We start from the raw sequence: 17769 nt of genomic DNA, 5'->3' as shown, positions 1-17769 counted from the left end.
TGGATTACAAAATTATCTGCATGGGAGATTTGAATGGTGTGGTCTCCACATTAATGGATCGGTCACAAAGAACCAAGTTTTCGAATGAAGGAAGACTACCAAAATCATTTTTTGAGATGACAGATAACTTGGACTTAATCGACTCATGGAGACTGCACAACCCTCTGGAAAGAGAGTCAACTTTCTTTTCAGAGGCGGTGTTGGCTTGGAGCAGACTCGATTATATATGGATTACAAAGGATTTGGCACCAAGAATCACTAAGGTACAGATAGACCCAAAATTCGGTTCAATTGGAATTAAAATTGACTTTGCAAGGTTCATTCAGATGGAGGATGAATGATTCGCTTCTAAGAAATGATAAAATTATTGAGAAGGCCCAAAGAACCCTAAAAGACTATTTTGAAATCAATTTAAATATGAATTTGGAAAAGAGGGTGATTTGGGACGTGAGCAAAGCCGTAATGAGAGGTTTTCTGATTCAGCAAAATGCGATCAGAAGGAAAGAACAAAATGAAAAGAAAGAAAGAATCTTGGCAAAAATTAAAGAGAAAGAAGAAAAATTGAGGAGTAAACCAAAAGACCAGCAGATACAAAAAGAAATCAAAGCGCTAAAAGTTCAATTTTCAAATTTGATAAATTTGGAAATAGAGTGGAAAATTAAATGGCTGAGACAGAGAACCTTTGAGTTGGCGAATAAATGCGGAAAGTTATTGGCTTGGCAATTGAAGAAGCGTCAGAAACAGAACACTATTACAAGTCTAAATTATGAAGGAAAAAGCATCGAGGATCCTAAGGATATTAGGAAATGTTTTCAAAAATTCTATAAGCAATTATATAAGAAAGAAAAACAGGATAGTGATTTGATCCAACAGTTTTTGGAGAAAAATGGAATGCGTAAGATACCAGAGGAAAAGAAAACTATGCTCAATCTCCCCATCACAAAGCAAGAGATAGAAGAAGCAATAAAGGATATGCAGTTGGATAAGGCTCCAGGACCGGATGGACTTACAGCAAAATACTATAAAGTTTTAAAAGATTGGATGATACAACCAATGATGGAGGTTTGCAATGAAATAATACAGGGGAAGAAGGCACCTGAGTCTTGGAAGGAAGCTTATATTACTCTGATACCAAAGCCGGACACAGAAAAAACACAAGTTAAAAATTACCGACCAATCTCCTTATTGAATGTAGACTACAAAATATTTGCAAGTATTTTGGCCAAGGGACTGAGAGGAGTGTTGAAGGAGTACATCCACAATGATCAAGCAGGCTTTTTGCCAGAAAGGCACCTCAATGGAAATATAAAGAATATAGTGGATGTGCTGGAAAGGTTAGAAAAGAGAAGCAATACAAGAGCTATTTTGATGTTTGTAGATGCGGAAAAGGCCTTTGACAACATATCTTGGAACTTTATGAAACAAAACTTTTATAAAATGGAGATGGGAGGTAATTTTTATGAACGGAATAAATGCAATATATCAAGAGCAGAAAGCAAAAATCATTGTTAACAGTGTGGTTTCAGAGGAAATAAGGATTGAGAAGGGAACAAGACAAGGGTGCCCCCTATCCCCATTACTTTTCTTTACGGTCCTGGAAGTCCTTTTAAATATGATCAGGCAGAATGAGAATATTAAAGGAATAAGAGTGGGAGAAAGAGAATACAAAGTGAGAGCGTTTGCCGATGATCTGGTCCTAACCCTACAGGATCCTGAAAATAGTGCAGTGTGTGCACTGGAAACAATTCAACAGTTCGGGCAGGTCGCAGGCTTCAAGTTAAACAAAACCAAGACTAAAGTTTTAACCAAAAATATGAGTAAACAAGAGATTATGAGATTGGAATCACAAACAGGGCTTAGCTTTGTGAAGAAAGTAAAATATCTGGGTGTTAATATGACTGCTAATAACATAAACCTTTATAAAGACAATTATGAGAAAGTCTGGAAAGAGATAAAGAGAGATTTAGAAATATGGACTAGATTGAAATTGTCATTATTAGGAAGGATTTCTGTGATAAAAATGAATATTCTGCCAAAAATGCTATTTTTGTTTCAGTCGTTGCCAATTATTGATAAGATGGAATGTTTTAAAAGATGGCAAAAAGATTTAACGAAATTTATCTGGCAGGGAAAGAAACCCAGGGTTAAATATAAGATTTTAATAGATGCAAAGAACAGAGGGGGATTTTCCCTGCCAGACTTAAGAACTTATTATGAAGCAGCTGCTTTTTGTTGGTTGAAAGAATGGTTTACATTAGATAATGCTGATGTATTAGATTTGGAAGGTCACGACAATGTTTTTGGTTGGCATGCATATTTATGGTATGATAAATGCAAAGTAAATAGTGGATTTAAGAAACATATAATTAGAAATTCTCTGTTTAAAATTTGGATGAAATATAAGGTTTTCTTAGAAAGCAAAACACCCAGATGGTTATCACCCTTAGAAGCTAAAGCACATAAAAGAGCAAATTTGGACCGACAATGGCCGAAATATAAAGACATTTTGATACAAGAAGGTCAGAATTTTAAATTAAAAACTTATGAACAATTGAAAGAACAAGTCACAAATTGGTTACAATATCATCAGATCAATGAAACATTTAAAGCAGATAAGAAAGTTGGTTTTCAGATAGAAAAATCCAAGTTGGAGACGGAATTAATAGAGCCGAAAAGGAAAAATCTTTCCAGAATGTATAATCTGTTATTGGGGTGGCATACACAAGATGAGTTGGTAAAATCGGCAATGATTGAATGGGCAAAAGACCTGGGGCACAACATCATGATGGAAGATTGGGAGAGGTTGTGGAGTCAAAATATCAAATTCACAGTGTGCAGTTTATTAAGAGAGAACTTTATGAAGATGATTTACAGGTGGTATCTGACACCTGTTAAATTGGCAAAAATTTACCGTGGTTTAAGTAACAAGTGTTGGAGATGTAAGCAATCAGAAGGAACTTTTTTTCATATGTGGTGGTTGTGCCCTAAGGTGAAAGACTTTTGGGAAAAGGTATATAATGAACTGAAAAAAATTCTTAAATATACCTTTAAGAAAAAACCAGAGGCCTTTTTATTAGGCATTTTAGGTAAAGACATTTTGAAATGCGATAGAAATTTAGTTTTGTATGCCACAACAGCAGCGAGAGTATTAATAGCCAAGAACTGGAAGTTGGAGGAATTGCCTACTATTGAACAATGGCAGATGAAGATGTTGGAGTACATGGAGCCTGTAGAAATGACCGGGAGAATCCGTAACCAGAGAGACGACGTGGTGGAGAAGGAATGGGGAAAATTTAAAATGTATCTAAAAAAGTATTGTAAGATTCAAAATTAGATTTTTGTTTGAAGGAAAAGGATAGGCTGTCAAATATATAATGTGAATTAACAATACGAATTTTAGGAGAGTATAGAGTATAGAAATAGATCTGGAAATTGTTTTGCATTTACTAGTGTGTATAGAATATGTGATAAATTTAAATTGGGAAGTTACGTGAAATATTTTTTAAGGGACGCAAATAAGGGGAAACAGGAGGAAGTCCATGTAAAGATGTGAGGAAAGTGGAGCTTTTTTAATACGAAAGTTTGTTTTTTGTTTTTATTTTTTGATAGATGTTTTGTATTGTAGTTTTAGTTTGTTTGTGTATTTTTTTTGTATCTATTTTGTTGTTGTTTGTGGCGACGTCACGGCGCATGCGCTATGGAGCACAGTCTGCTCTTTGGCCGCCACACGCTTTTCTTCTCCCTTCCTAAAAAACGAAAAAAGAAAGGGAAGCAGCCGCTTGTGCTGCTTTCCTTTCCTTTTTCTTCTTCTTCAGGATTTTCTTGGCGCTGGCCCATTGCTGAGTGCGACGCACAGCGCATGCGTGCCGCGCCATAGTGGCGCTGGTGGGCGGGTCCCAGGCAGGCCGCGGGGTGGAGTGGCCCCGCTCCGCGGCTTGCTTGCAAAAAAAGAAAACAATGCCCAACCTGAAAAATACGGAGCAGATGATTCAGCAGGGGAAACACAGCCCAGAATAAGTAAGGAGGTAGTACAGGAATACTTGGCTAGTTTAGATGTATTCAAGTCTCCAGGGCCAGATGAACTACATCCAAGAGTATTAATAGAACTGGCAGAGGTGATTTCAGAACCACTGGCAGTAATCTTTGAGAATTCCTGGAGAACAGGCGAAGTCCCAGCAGACTGGAGGAGGGCAAATGTTGTCCCGATTTTCAGAAAGGGGGAAAGAGAGGACCCAAAAAATGACTGCCCAGTCAGCCTGACATCAATACCAGGAAAGATTCTAGAGCAGATCATTAAGCAAATGGTCTGTGAGCACCTAGAAAGGAACGCTGTGAACACTAAAAGTCAGCATGGGTTTCTGAAAAATAAGTCATGTCAGACTCACCTGATCTCATTTTTTGACAGAATTACAAGCCTGGTAGATGAAGGGAACACTGAGGATGTAGCCTATCTTGATTTCAGCAAGGTCTTTGACAAGGTGCCCCATGATATTCTTATAAAGAAGCTGGTAAAATGTGGGCTAGACAATGCTACCATTCAGTGGATTTGTAACTGGCTGGCTGACCGAACCCAAAGGGTGCTCATTAATGGCTCCTCTTCATCCTGGAGAGAAGTGACTAGTGGGGTGCCACAGGGTTCTGTCTTGGGCCCAGTCTATTCAACATCTTTATCAATGACTTGGATGATGGGCTTGAGGGCATCCTGATCAAGTTTGCAGATGACACCAAATTGGGAGGGGTGGCTAATACCCCAGAGGACAGGATCACACATCAAAATGACCTTAACAGATTAGAGAACTGGGCCAAAGCAAACAAGATGAATTTCAACAGGGAAAAATGTAAAGTACTACACTTGGGGGGGGGGAAATTATAGGTACAAATACAGGATGGGTGACACCTGGCTTGAGAGCAGTACATGTGAAAAGGATCTAGGAGTCTTGGTAGACCATAAACTTGACATGAGTCAACCGTGTGATGCAGAAGCCAAAAAAGCCAATGCAATTCTGGGCTGCATCAATAGGAGTATAGCATCTAGATCAAGGGAAGTAATAGTACCATTGTATTCTGCTCTGGTCAGACCTCACCTGGAGTACTGTGTCCAGTTCTGGGCACCACAGGTCAAGAAGGATACTGACAAGCTGGAACGTGTTCAGAGGAGGGCAACCAAAATGGTCAAAGGCTTGGAAACGATGCCTTATGAGGAACGGCTTAGGGAGCTGGCCTAGAGAAGATTAGGTTAAGGGGTGATGTGATAGCCATGTTCAAATATATAAAAGGATGTCACATAGAGGAGGGAGAAAGGCTGTTTTCTGCTGCTCCAGAGAAGCGGACACGGGGCAATGGATTCAAAGTGCAAGAAAGAAGATTCCACCTAAACATTAGGAAGAACTTCCTGACAGTAAGAGCTGTTCGACAGTGGAATTCGCTGCCAAGGAGTGTGGTGGAGTCTCCTTCTTTGGAGGTCTTTAAGCAGAGGCTTGACAGCCATCTGTCAGGAATGCTTTGATGGTGTATCCTGCTTGGCAGGGAGTTGGACTGGATGGCCCTTGTCGTCTCTTCCAACCAGGGGCGTAGAGACGGGCGGCGGGGGGCGGTCTGCCCCAGATTCCAGGGGAGGGCAGGGGTGACACTTGGGCCAGCCCCGCCCCGCCGGTGGCCCAGAGAAAGCCGCAGAGTGAAGCCACTCTGCCCTGCGGCCCATCCGGGGTCCACCCGTCACTGCCGCTATGGGGCTGCCCTGCGAGATCGGCGGCTTGTGGGGCTCCCCCACCCGTGCTGCTACAGCACGGACGGGGGAGCTCCAGGAGCCAGCACTCGCTTAGCGGGTCGCCCCTGGAGCAGCAGCGCCGGCTGAGATGGACTGCGCATGCCCGGATTTTTAAAGCAGCATAGACAGGGAAGCCCCAGGAGCCAGCGTTCGCTCGGCGGGTCCTGACGCATGCATCATGATGTCATGACGTCATTGCGTCATGATGTCCTGCCCCCAGGGGGTGCCTCCACGGCAATGCCGCCCCTGGATGCTACGCCTCTGCTTCCAACTCTGATTCTATGATTCTATGAATGTCAGCTTGCTGAGTTATTTTGTACCATTGTGATTCAATGTTATATTTGTGCTCAACAAGGGAAACCCACACGACCTGAAGGTGCTGCTGTGCAATGCTAGGACAATGATTCATAAGACCACTGCCATCCCTGACTTGATTGTGGATGGAGGACTTCACCTGGCATGTGTAACAGAGATTTGGTTGGATGAAGCAGATGGGCCTGTCTTAGCATCTGGTTGTCCACCAGGTTTCTGTTATGCACAGCAACCCAGGTCATGTGGGTGGGGAGGGGGGGTTGCAGTGATTTTTAGGAAGTCACTAGCTTGCATCAGGTGTCCTACCTGAAATACTCAGTTCTCTGAGTGCATGTTCTGGAAGTTGGGCAATAGGGGCAGTACAGGATTCCTTTTGGTGTACCGACCTCCCCGCTGCACCAAGGATTCCCTGCCCGAGCTGCTTCAGGTCAGGTCGTGGCGGATGTTCTCCTGGAGACACCTAGTTTGGTGGTCCTAGGGGATTTTAACATCCATGCCGACACGACCTTACAAGGGGCTGCTCGGGACTTCGTGGAAAGCATGGCCTCCATGGAGCTGTCCCTGAATAAGTTTGGCCCAACTCATAGTCATGGACATGCCTTAGATCTGGTGCTCACCTCTATGGATGCTGGTGATCTGACATTAAGTAAAAGCAAAACAAAAGAAGTGCCATGGTCGGATCACTTCCTGGTGCAAGTGGACTTCTCCGCAACCCTTCCCCTCTGCAGGGAGGTGGGACCGATTTGGATGGTCCGCCCCTGTCACTTAATGGGTCCAAATGGTTTCCAGAGAGTGGTAGGGGATGCTTTATCCCATGTTGAGGGCTTTTCATCTGATTTCCTGGTGGCTCGCTGGAATGCGGAGTTAACCAGGGCTATCGACTGTCTGGTTCTGAGGCGCCCTCTCCGATTGCATGGAGCCCAGACAGCCCCATGGTGTTCTCCAGAGCTGAGGGTGAGGAAACGGTCGCTGAGACAGCTAGAGCGCCGGTGGCAGAAAACTCATTCTGAATTGGACCGGACACTGGTTAGAGCTCAACGTCAAGCCTACCAAGTGGCGATAGCGACGGTGAAGAAGACTTTCATGCCTCCATGAAGTTTTAAATTTATTTTTCTGTCGAAAGAGTGTGTTGGTAATAACAAGGTTGTGCGCTGCACATATCATCAAAAGTAAAATTCCGTTCTGGTTGCTGTTGCCAACTCCTTCTTTCCCAATAGTCCCAGGCCACAGATCGAAATCTCGCCCAACTCTTGCATTAAAATCACCCAGGAGGATAATTTTATCTTCCTTAGGTGTCTCTGATAGGATGGTATCCAGCTGACAGTAAAAAATTTATTTCACGTCTTCATCAGCATCCAGTGTTGGTGCATGAGCGCTTATAATAGTAGCCTGTTGGTTTTTGGTGAGCTTTATTTGAAGGGTTGAGAGTCGCTCATTAATACCGGTAGGGACTTCTGACAGGAGCTTCACAAGGTCGTTTTTGATAGCGAAGCCTATCCCATGTATTCAATGTTCTTGTTCAGATAGACCTTTCCAGAAGAATGTGTAGCCTCCTTTTTCTTCCTTCAGCTGTTTCTCGCCTGCTCTTCGAATCTCTTGAAGCGCTGCAATATTGATGTTAAAACGCTGCAGCTCTCTTGCAATGATGGCAGTTCTGTATTCAGGACGCTCGTTATCTGTATTATCTGACAAAGTCCGTATGTTCCATGTTCCAAAGTTGGATTGTCTTTTACGACCACTGGGTGGTGACCTCACTGGGTGCAGTAATCCAGACAGGGAAAAGGGGAAGCAGACTATGTTTAGGCCACCTTTCCTAGCCCCTCCCCCTTTTCGGGGTGAGCAGAGTGGATCCTAAAAGGGCTGCTCAGTCATGGATACAGCTGCAGAGCTGCTCAACTGCCTCGTTCCTTGAGTCAGAACAACTGAATCTGTATCTACCGCCCATGTGCCAGTTCATGACTAGGGGCTTCCAGATTTAATGATCCTGCCCCCGTTACCATTTGCCAATCACCATGGGACTTTTGGGGTTTGGGTTGGGTTTTTGGAAGATGCCTGTGCGTGAATTTGTTTTAGGTGTGTAGATCAGTGCACAATGACCAACGCAGTGTCTTTGCAGTAGGGCTCTGTTCCAATGGCATGAGTAGTCATGACAAACTGGTAGATCTTATCTGCTGCAGCCTTCATCTGCCTTCACAGCCGTTGTAACATACCGCTTGTTTACATCCGCCTATTCTGCCAATGAGGACTTCTTGGATCATTCTTTGTCTAGCTCCTTCCCTTTGACCTTACCGCCTTGGGAGGCCCTGCTTCGCTCACAAGGGCCATAGGAATGTGCAAGCCCACTCACCACTGTAAGGTGACGACCCAGCGAGTGAGATAACTGAGATACATTGCGCTGAGCCCTGGTCTCATTAGACAAAGCGTTCCACCAAAAAGGCTCTGGCTCTGGTTGGGACAGCTGGATATGTTTTGGGCCAGGAACCACCAGTAGGTTGCTGTTAGATAAGCATCACCCTCTTTGGGGGATGTATTGGAAGATAATTCCCACAGATAAGAAAGGTGACAGACTGTTTAGGCTTTAAAGGTTAGCACCAAAACCTTGAACCTGATTTGATACTCCACCTGGAGCCAATCCAGCTGATGAACCACCAACTGAATGTGGGCTCTCCACAAAGTCCGAGTAAGAACTCATGCACCTGCATTTTAGACCATTTGGAGTTTCTAGAGTAGTCTCAAGAGTAGCCCTGCGTATCTATCTATCTATCTGTCTCTCTGTCTATCATCTGTCTATCTATCTATCTATCTATCTATCTATCTATCACATTTATACTCCGCCCACCCCAGCTCAGGCGTAGAGCAAGTTAAAGTAGTCTAGACTGCAGGTGACTGCTTCATGGATCACCATGGCTAGGTTGGAAAGGACAGGTACAGTACCAATTGCCTAACCTGTAAAGATTTTAAAATGCCAGTTTGGCTACATTTGTGACCAGTGCCTCCATAGAGACAAAAGCATCCAGGATCACACCCAGACTCCTGATGGCGGGTACAGGTGACTATTGTGCATCATCAAGAGCTGGGAGCTGGCAAACCGAACCAAAATCATTCCGGCCAAGCCATTGGACCCCCATCTTTAATGGACTGAGATTCAGCCGACTCCATTTCCTGCACCCCAGCACACAGACCTAAATATTGGCCATTATATCCAGGGCAGCATCTGGCCAGGACCACGAAGCAGTAGATCCATGCTTTTTGTGGTCAGATCTGTGGTTATGTACAATATATTTGAATTAAGGGTGAATTTGGGGTCCCAGAATGCAAAAACCATGAGGATTCGCGCTTGAAAACAACATTTTTGGTCCACGGTGTCGCCAGGATGTTGTGGATCCGTGTTTTCTGTGGTGCAGGCTGTGCCCCTGGATATGATATGTGATGTGACAATGAGTTAGGGGTGGCCCAATACAAAAAGGGTGCGGATCCATGAGGACCCGCGCTTCAGAACCCGGTTTTTGGGCCGTGGTGTCGCCAGGAAGTGGTGGATCCGTGTTTTTTGTGGTGCAGGCTGTGCTCCTGGCTATGATGTGTGATTTGCTGGTGAGTTTGATGTGGCGCAGTGCAAAAAGGGTGCGGATTCGTGAGGATCCGCGCTTCAGAACCCCGTTTTTGGGCCGTGGTGTCGCCAGGAAGCGGTGGACCCGTGTTTTTTGTGGTGCAGGCTGTGCCCCTGGCTTTGATGTGTGATTTGCCGGTGAGTTTGATGTGGCGCAGTGCAAAAAGGGTGCGGATCCATGAGGATCCGTGCTTCAGAACCACGTTTTTGGGCCCTAGTGTTGCCAGGAAGCGGTGAATCCATGATGTTTGTGGTGCAGGCTGTGCCCCTGGCTATGATGTGTGATTTGCCGGTGAGTTTGATGTGGCGCAGTGCAGAAAGGGTGCGGATCCATGAGGATCCGTGCTTCAGAACCACATTTTTGGGCCCTAGTGTTGCCAGGAAGCGGTGAATCCATGATGTTTGTGGTGCAGGCTGTGCCCCTGGCTATGATGTGTGATTTGCCGGTGAGCTTGATGTGGCGCAGTGCAAAAAGGGTGCGGATCCATGAGGATCCGCGCTTCAGAACCCCGTTTTTGGGCTGTGGTGTCGCCAGGAAGCGGTGGACCCGTGTTTTTTGTGGTGCAGGCTGTGCCCCTGGCTTTGATGTGTGATTTGCCGGTGAGTTTGATGTGGCGCAGTGCAAAAAGGGTGCGGATCCATGAGGATCCGTGCTTCAGAACCCCGTTTTTGGGCCGTGGTGTCGCCAGGAAGTGGTGGATCCATGATGTTTGTGGTGCAGGCTGTGCCCCTGGCTATGATGTGTGATTTGCCGGTGAGTTTGATGTGGCGCAGTGCAAAAAGGGTGCGGATCCATGAGGATCCGTGCTTCAGAACCACGTTTTTGGGCCCTAGTGTTGCCAGGAAGCGGTGAATCCATGATGTTTGTGGTGCAGGCTGTGCCCCTGGCTTTGATGTGTGATTTGCCGGTGAGTTTGATGTGGCGCAGTGCAAAAAGGGTGCGGATTCGTGAGGATCCGTGCTTCAGAACCCCGTTTTTGGGCCATGGTGTCGCCAGGAAGTGGTGGATCCATGATGTTTGTGGTGCAGGCTGTGCCCCTGGCTATGATGTGTGATTTGCCGGTGAGTTTGATGTGGCGCAGTGCAAAAAGGGTGCGGATCCATGAGGATCCGTGCTTCAGAACCACGTTTTTGGGCCCTAGTGTTGCCAGGAAGCGGTGAATCCATGATGTTTGTGGTGCAGGCTGTGCCCCTGGCTTTGATGTGTGATTTGCCGGTGAGTTTGATGTGGCGCAGTGCAAAAAGGGTGCGGATTCGTGAGGATCCGCGCTTCAGAACCCCGTTTTTGGGCCGTGGTGTCGCCAGGAAGCGGTGGACCCGTGTTTTTTGTGGTGCAGGCTATGCCCCTGGCTATGATGTGTGATTTGCCGGTGAGTTTGATGTGGCCCAGTGCAAAAAGGGTGAGGATCCGTGAGGATCCGCGCTTCAGAACCATGTTTTTGCGCCATTGCGGCCTCATGGAATAGTGGAAACGTGATTTTTTTGGTGCTGCCTATAGATTAATATTTGGTCTAGAGTATCATGGTGGTTTTGTTTTGTTTCAATATAAAAATCATATGAATTCATGTGGATCCATGCCTCGGATCTATGTTTTTTGTGGTGCAGAACCCCGTTTTTGGGCCGTGGTGTCGCCAGGAAGTGGTGAATCCATGATGTTTGTGGTGCAGGCTGTGCCCCTGGCTATGATGTGTGATTTGCCGGTGAGTTTGATGTGGCGCAGTGCAAAAAGGGTGCGGATCCATGAGGATCCGTGCTTCAGAACCCCGTTTTTGGGCCGTGGTGTCGCCAGGAAGTGGTGGATCCATGATGTTTGTGGTGCAGGCTGTGCCCCTGGCTATGATGTGTGATTTGCCGGTGAGTTTGATGTGGCGCAGTGCAAAAAGGGTGCGGATCCATGAGGATCCGTGCTTCAGAACCACGTTTTTGGGCCCTAGTGTTGCCAGGAAGCGGTGAATCCATGATGTTTGTGGTGCAGGCTGTGCCCCTGGCTTTGATGTGTGATTTGCCGGTGAGTTTGATGTGGCGCAGTGCAAAAAGGGTGCGGATTCGTGAGGATCCGTGCTTCAGAACCCCGTTTTTGGGCCGTGGTGTCGCCAGGAAGTGGTGGATCCATGATGTTTGTGGTGCAGGCTGTGCCCCTGGCTATGATGTGTGATTTGCCGGTGAGTTTGATGTGGCGCAGTGCAAAAAGGGTGCGGATCCATGAGGATCCGTGCTTCAGAACCACGTTTTTGGGCCCTAGTGTTGCCAGGAAGCGGTGAATCCATGATGTTTGTGGTGCAGGCTGTGCCCCTGGCTTTGATGTGTGATTTGCCGGTGAGTTTGATGTGGCGCAGTGCAAAAAGGGTGCGGATTCGTGAGGATCCGCGCTTCAGAACCCCGTTTTTGGGCCGTGGTGTCGCCAGGAAGCGGTGGACCCGTGTTTTTTGTGGTGCAGGCTATGCCCCTGGCTATGATGTGTGATTTGCCGGTGAGTTTGATGTGGCCCAGTGCAAAAAGGGTGAGGATCCGTGAGGATCCGCGCTTCAGAACCATGTTTTTGCGCCATTGCGGCCTCATGGAATAGTGGAAACGTGATTTTTTTGGTGCTGCCTATAGATTAATATTTGGTCTAGAGTATCATGGTGGTTTTGTTTTGTTTCAATATAAAAATCATATGAATTCATGTGGATCCATGCCTCGGATCTATGTTTTTTGTGGTGCAGAACCCCGTTTTTGGGCCGTGGTGTCGCCAGGAAGCGGTGGACCCGTGTTTTTTGTGGTGCAGGCTGTGCCCCTTGCTATGATGTCTGATTTGCCGGTGAATTTGGTGTGGCCCAGTGCAAAAAGGGTGAGGATCCGTGAGGATCCACGCTTCAGAACCACGTTTTTGATCCACGGTGTTGCCAGGATGCCGTGGATGCGTGTTTTTTGTGGTGCAGCCTGTGCCCCTGGACATTATGTGTGATTTGACGGTGAGTTAGGGGTGGCCCAATGCAAAAAGGGTGCGGATCCGTGAGGATCCGTGCTTCAAAACCAAGTTTTTGCGCCATATTGTCGTGAGGAAGCCATGGATCCCAGATTTTTGTGGTGGAGGCTGTGCCCCTGGACATGATATGTGATTTGACGGTGAGTTTGGGGTGTCCCAATGCAGAAATCATGAGGATCCATGAGGATCCGTGTTTTTTAAACAAGTTTTTGCACCATTGTGGCCCCACAAAACAGTGGATGCATGATTTTTTTGATGCTACATATAGACTGAGATGTGGTCTACAGTATCATGGTGGTTTTTTTTCATTTGAATGAAAAAATCATATGAATTCATGAGGATCCGTCTAGATCCGCCTTTTACCCTGGACCTTTTTATTTTATTTTACTATTTATTGGTAATTGGACACATCAAACAGCATGCCTCTGGGTTTTTTAAGAGGATGTTGCATGGTTCTGTCACACCAAAGTGCCACAAGAACCCAGTTGGTGCTACGGTAGTTGTGCATTGTTCTTATAACCGATACTCCAAAAACTAATTTTATTTTTAAAATCACACCCTGTTCTTCCTCCTGAAGGAGCCAGATTTTGTGATAAATCTTACAGCTCTCGGAATGTGTGTTCCTCTTCCCCTTATGATTCCTTTGTCCTTGTTTATTTCTTTCCTCCAGTTTACCTTATCCGTATACGAGAATCCACCCTTCTCAATCAAAAAGTTAGTTTGCGCTGCCATATGCCAGCGGGTTGCTTACAGTGCAACAGATTTCAAAATCTGTTTGTGGCTTGTAATAAATAGGATTCCCCCCGCCCCCTGCCCCCCCAAATATATTTGAGTCCTTCAGACACTACTTGTGTCATTTGTGAAAGTTACTAATACAGGACAGAATGTGGAGAAGGAACCCGATGCACATTCTCAGCACCGCAGGTTTTGCATTTCTTGCATAGCTGTCAAGTTTCAGATTTGAAAATAAGGGATCAGCAGTCTCACCTATCCCAGGGACAGTCACATGTCAGTGGTGGGCGGAGCCAGAAGCAAAAGTGGGCGGAGCAGCAATGTAAACTCCAAGCGGGCTTGGGCTCAGAGCGGAGCAAAGAGGAGGGCAGCCGCAAAGAGGAGGGCAGCCATGTGCTCCACGCGATGGAGCCCCATCGTCTTCTTGTCTGATCCCATCAAAACAGGACAGGAAGCAGCAGCTGCTCAAAGGCAGCCAGGCTCCGCCCGCCAGCTAACCCTATTGGCCGGCTGAGGGGCTCAGTGGCAATGGATAGGGGCTGATGCAGGAGGAGGAATACACCCCCCTGTAAGCACGGGAAACGGCTCCCACTTGCTTTGAGGGCTGAGGCCTTTCTCTCCAAGTAGGCGAGGTCTTCCCACCCAGTCCCTGCCCAGCAGGGGAGGAGCTGCTTCCATTAAAAATGGGAGATTTAAGGGAAATAAAAAATAAGGGAGAGCAGTAGGAAACTGCTTGAAATAAGGGAGAATCCTGGGGAAAACGGGATACTTGACAGCACTGATTTCTTGATTAAAAAGAAAATACCCCATTTAAACCTTCCCCACCCCAGTCTGTTCTGATGCTGATCTCTCCAACCCCTCTGGCTCCCTGTTCCTCTCTGTGATGTGCGGGAGGTGATGAAGCAGCAAGATTATCACAGCGCTGAGCTGTGCCTTGTTGTTGCCAAGAAAAGACGGATCTGCGTGGCTAGTTAAACAGACTCCCATTCCATACTGCAGCACTTTCCCGCAGGTTTGTAGCTCTTGAGTAATGTATCTGGGAACACTTCATCATGAGGAACAGTTAACATCTTACCGTACTTACATGTTCTAATTATTAGAGTGGTTAACGATTCTGTGGGGTGTTCAGCGTGGCTCACATTCAGCAAAAGTTAAAATAGTATTCGGTGCTTCATTCACAGTGCACTAAAAAGCAGCATTTTTAAAAGGTTGCGTTTGTCCCTTGCACTTTTCTCGAAGAGGAGGAGATGGGTCAGGTTGTTGGTTGAGCGTGAACTTACCTTGGCAATTGCACAAGCAGGGGACAGAGGACAGTGAATGCAAGTGAAGTGGTTAAAAGAACCAATGGAACGCAGTACATTTGCAAGTTTGGAAGATGGAAAGGTTTGTTTAAATGGTCTTCTGACCAATTCAGCACTTCTCACCTACTGTACATGTGCAAGTGTGTTGAGCCCTTTAGTTTTCTTCTAAAAATACCAGCCACCTCAAGGTAATGCAAAAAAGTCCTGTGGGAGGTTTATCCTCTACACTCAAACCTCGGTTCCCAAACGTCTCCATTTTGGAACGTTTCAGCTCCCGAACGCCAAAAACCCGGAATAACTCCTCCGGTTTTCTAACAATTTTTGGAAGCCAAACATCTTCTGAGGTGCCTTTTTCATTTTTTTCCCATTGACTTTGCATACATTGATCCTCGGTTTTTGAACTTTTCGGAAGCCAAATGGGATTCCAGAACGGATTAAGTTTGAAAACCGAGGTTCCACTGTACAATGATAGCAGATCGCTCTTTGTCTTACATTTATTTATTTCATTACATTCACGTCTTGCCTTCCTTCCAAGAATCTGGGGGTGGTGTTCTACCCCGTCCCATTTTATGCTTACAATAATCCTGTGAGGGAGGTTAGACTGGGAGCTGGGAGCTAGCCCAAGAAATGGCCCGGCGAAGATTTGAACCTGGGTCTCCTCAGTCCTCATCTGATGTTCTAGCCACTATTGTCAGCTGTTTTCATCAATACTTGACTCGTCTTTTCAGACTCAGGCTGGGTCTAGACACATCAAAAAAGCGTTTCAGGAAAATGCATTGTAAACCTCATAGTGGAAAATCATGTTGGAGGAAGACGGGGCTCCACAGCGCCCTCTGGTGTCACAGTGTTATAACACATATGAAATGCTTTTTCTTTAGCTGTAGCTGAGTCCCGGATGTCTCTCCATGTCTTATTTCCTCAGCCTATTTTTACCCCCAGTCACCCAGTTTGTAGCCCCCCTCCCTTCCTTCAAGCCCCCTCTTGTCTTACATGCCTCTCTTTCATTCATTCTCCTTCTTTCATCTCTGCATTCTGCCCCTCAGTCAGCTTCTGCGGCGCTCTGGGTGTTGACTATATAAATTATATACATATGCATATAAGAGGGTACCCATATCGTTTCAATTTTGAAGATGAATGGCTTAGGATGGGGACAGTCAATGGTGATTTTATTCTTAATTGAAAAATTGTAACAATCTTAACATTTCCCTGCTTCCTCCCCCCGCTCACCCTCAAACCAGATTCAGAATACATTAGGATTGAAATTGGTTTGGTTCTGGTTCAGGCCAATGAAGCTTTCCTAACAAATTTAGAACCCAGAACCATTTCAGTATAAAACACATCATTCATATTTCATTCATTCATTCATTCATTCATTGTACTTACGGCTCATCCGACACCAAAAGCCCCAGGGCAGGTTACAAGAAGATCCTAATTAAAAATAAGTATAATTGACATTAAATGAAACCACAAATAGTGGTGCTGATTTGCCCCCGACATTTCTCCAATAAAGATAGGGATGTCCTAAGAAAAAGCGGGACATTTCGGAATCAAATAAGTAACTGAAACGGCTTCTGTAAATCCTGGATTATCCCTGGGAAATAGGGACACTTGGAGGGTCTGTCAGAGGTGTGGAGTGGCTTTTATGAAGTGATAATGAAAGTAAATCAGGAATACTTAGAAACTGAATCTGGGTTCTCACATGCAAAACATATGAAAGGATTCTTGCAGTGTAGAGATGATTTAGTGACAAACCAGTAGTGAAATGTGAAGTGCAAGGTACCAGTATATTGTCTCATTCTTGTCAATCAGTAGAACTATTGGTAGCTGAGTCATTCTATTCAGCTGGTTATTTAGACAAATCTTAGTACAAGGGATTTAGTTGGTAAGAGCGGTTCCAAACTTAATGCTTGTGGCAGAATCCGCTGTAGCTGCAGAGAAAAAAGTGAGGACGCGATGCAGAATTCAGGACTAGAGGCTGCCTGTGCCCCAGGTTTTCTTTGGCCCTGTACAGTACAGTACTGGAGTTGTTTCTGTTCAGAAACTCTGGAATCAGTAGGCCTAGGTGCTGATCAAACTTGGGGAACTGGAAAGGTGGCTTTTGTGAGCAGCACTTTGCCACAGAGAGCTAAACCTGTCAGGCTGGTTGGATTGCATGTCTGCGCTATGGGAAGCCTGCCCAGAAAGGAAGGACCAGGTAAGGTTGAGGTGTATCAGTGCGCTCATGCATCTGCATCACTAGCATAGTGGAAAGGCTGGCTAACCTAAAATATAACTGTGAGTGGACAGTAATGGGTAAGAAGATTAAATAGTTCAATAATTATTATTTGTACCCAGGGCTGGATTTAGGTTTGATGAGGCCCTAAGCGACTGAAGGTAATGGGGCCCTTTATATGTCTAGCTGTCCTTTGTCAACAACAAATTGTCACTGTTTTTGTTGTTGTTGAATATATGCTATATGGTAATTTATGGACCTAATAGGTATCTAAAGCCAGTTGCACATGTTGCCGTGCAACCAGTCCATGCAGAATGTAGGCACCCTATATATAGAAATGAGAAAACCGGTGATATTTTAGGGAGCAGGCTAGCAGGCAGGGCCCATGACTTAAATCATAGGAGCCTACGCAACACAAAACACTGTTGCTATATGTAGGTTTTATTTTATTTGTTTCTTATCTTATATTTTGAAAATGTACATCCAGTTTTTTCCACTTTAATTTTTTGCTGCCCCCCCCAGAGAGTGGGGCCCTAAGCTATAGCTTGTTTAGCTTATACGTAAATCTGGCACTGTTTGTACCCCACTTTTCTCAAAGCAACCCAGTGTGCAACCATGTAGCACAATCCTAAAATAAAATTGCACGACTGACAACTGGTTTCTCGGCTAGACATGACAAGATAGGGGTCCTGTTGCTGAATTTGGAACTTACGGAACTAAAAAGTACAATGGACCTATGTTCGTGGGTTTGGACTTTCTCGTCTGCACATTGCATCTGCTTCACTGGAACCTCCTGAAGGAGTCGTGTAGGTGCTTGCTGATGGAGCGACTCCCCACCAGTCAAAATGTAGTGGGGAGGAGGGGTGAGAG

The sequence above is a fragment of the Lacerta agilis genome, chromosome 16 (assembly GCF_009819535.1).
Source record: "Lacerta agilis isolate rLacAgi1 chromosome 16, rLacAgi1.pri, whole genome shotgun sequence".
NCBI classification, from domain to species: Eukaryota; Metazoa; Chordata; class Lepidosauria; order Squamata; family Lacertidae; genus Lacerta; species Lacerta agilis.
Note: the sequence above shows the minus strand (reverse complement) of the source record.